Raw genomic sequence first — 2,500 nt, 5'->3', positions numbered from 1 at the left:
TCTCTCACTCTCTCTCTCTCTCTCTCTTTCTCTTCCCCTCCCTCCCTCCTCCTCCCTTCCCCCTCTCCTCCCTTCCACAACTTCAAAAAACCTTCTCCCTTGGCACAACCTTGAGGGTGCCACTGTTCTTGACATTGATCTGTGGACACGCCAAGAAACCCCGCCAGTGCTTTAATGGTCCCATGATGGTGCTTTGTGGTGCTATGTAATAAAGTATATGACTCAGTGATAAGCCTGTAATTTCACTGTCCTGTGTAATAGCTGTTGTTGATCGCCACTGAATGTCGAGATCATCATAGGATAATCTGTACAAATGTGAATTCTTTTTTCTTTTCCTTAAATCACTGAACAGCTAGGAAAAAAAACCTATGCCGGTATATACTTTTAAATCCTGAAAATGAGGCATGGATTGTGATAGTGTCGATGATATATCTCTTATATCAGGGATCTCTTGGGTGAACCATGCGCCTTTATCTTGTTAAGTTAGACCTTGTTACTCGAGATTCAGCCAGAAACGTCAAGAATAAGCATATTTAGTGCCCGAGAGATTTTCTTTTTTTTTATGAATCTTTTTTTTCTAGCATTCATTCCCGGTGCATGGTTAAAATACCATTAAGTGGATATTTCTCATTTGTTTACTGCTAATTGTTTTCATATGTGACTTTTTTTTACCCTGGGGGGGTAGGGGTAGAGTTAAACAAACAATTATATTCCAAGTCGCTTATAGACAAACATCTGACTGGTTCGTATACAAATTCCTGTCGCTGTCATTTATTCAAGCTGTGTTCACGGCTTGTAATCGTACTTGATCGTGGGTACGATAAAGTTTGAAACTGGGAATGTAAAAAGTTTCAGTGATTTGATAGGAAAAGTACTTTAGAAAGTATTCAAAACTGTAAACACGCATCACACTCAAAGGACAGGATAGTTTTCAAATTGAGCCTTTTCCTTTTTTCCCTAGCAAATTCAAACTAGACAAAAAAAAATTATGAAGTCAAGCATAGAACAACAACAACCAACGAACTACAGTTTACATAAACTACGCATGTCCCATATCCATGTGCAACTGATATAAGCATAGGCCATATACAGGGGAGGGCGGGGAGGGGGTAAAATACCCAGAACAGCCATCGGGGGAGGGGGAGTGGCAACGGTAAGCGTACACAATCAGCAAAGACCTGCCAATTTACTTTCTCTTTGAAAAAAAAAAGATAAATAAATAAATAACGTTTTCGATTTTTGCCATTTACCATAAGACCGTTGGACGTTAGTAAAACCATCGTCAAAACCTTTTTTTATCTCTGAACTGAGGAACTAAAGGATATGAATCGAGCTTCAGTTATTTTAATTTCGGTGAACTAGACGCATTGGATTTGCTCGAGATATAAAGGCATAAAACGCCATTTGTGTTCTTATGAGATATTGGTGACTGTCGTCGTCGTGCTTGTGTGGTGTGTGTGCTTGTGTGTGGTGTGTATGGACTGTGTGTGTGATGTGTGGTGATTCGGTGTGTGTGCTGTGTGTTGATGTGTGTGTGTGGGATGTTTTGTGTGTTGTCGTGTGTTGTGTGTGTCGTGTGTTGTGTGTGTGTTGTTGTGTTGTTGTGTGACTGTGTCAGCGTGGTGCGTGCTGTGCTAGTGTGTTGTGTTGGTCGCGCGTGACGTTTGCGTGTGCTAGAATTTGTATGTAATCATGATATTTTGTGCCGATTCTGTATGTATACTGCTTCGTCACCCCTGGCTTTCTTTCTTCAATCTTGACCTGAACTGAAATTCATTTCTCTTTGTTGCATTGTTGATAACGCTAGTGCTGTTACAACGTCTTTCTCGATGTCAATCTTTGCTCATTTCCGACACTTGCTCACGCGACTGTGTCAACTACTACCTCTCTACCTCAACCAAACTACTCTACCAGTCTCTAAAACTAATAACTAATCTATTCACTACTTACTACTACCGTTTCTCTACAAGTCTTACCTCAATCACTGAACTACTCACCTGATTCTACGCTTGCTCTAAATCGTTTACTAATTCATTTATCTGAATTTCATTTTTTTTCTCGTTCACCGTGATTCTTCTATCCTAGTGTTCTCGAACTACTGGCGACATCCTCTAAATCTAAGTCTGTAATCTTAATCCCTACTATTTTCGTTTCCTGAATATCCTATTCTGTCTCTCTCTCTTCTCTCTCTCTTCTCTCTCTCTCTCTCTCTCTCTCTCTCACCTCTCCTCTCCTCTCCTCGCTCTCTCTCTCTCTCCTCCTCTCTCCTTTTCCTCTCTCCTCTCTCTCTCTCTCCCCTCTCTCCTCTCTCTCCTCTCTTCTCTCTCCTCTCTCTCTCTCTCTCTCTCTCTCTCTCTCTCTCTCTCTCTCTCCTTCCCTCTCTCTCTCTCTCTCTCTCTCTCTCTCTCTCTCTCTCTCTCTCTCTCTCTCTCTCTCTCTTTCAATCTCTCCGTGTCCCTCTCCCTCTCCCTCCCTCCCGAATTTCAGATGAGGATAATAA

Source organism: Penaeus monodon, chromosome 4 (genome assembly GCF_015228065.2).
Source record: "Penaeus monodon isolate SGIC_2016 chromosome 4, NSTDA_Pmon_1, whole genome shotgun sequence".
In the NCBI taxonomy this organism is placed as follows: domain Eukaryota; kingdom Metazoa; phylum Arthropoda; class Malacostraca; order Decapoda; family Penaeidae; genus Penaeus; species Penaeus monodon.
This window is presented reverse-complemented; position numbering follows the sequence as displayed.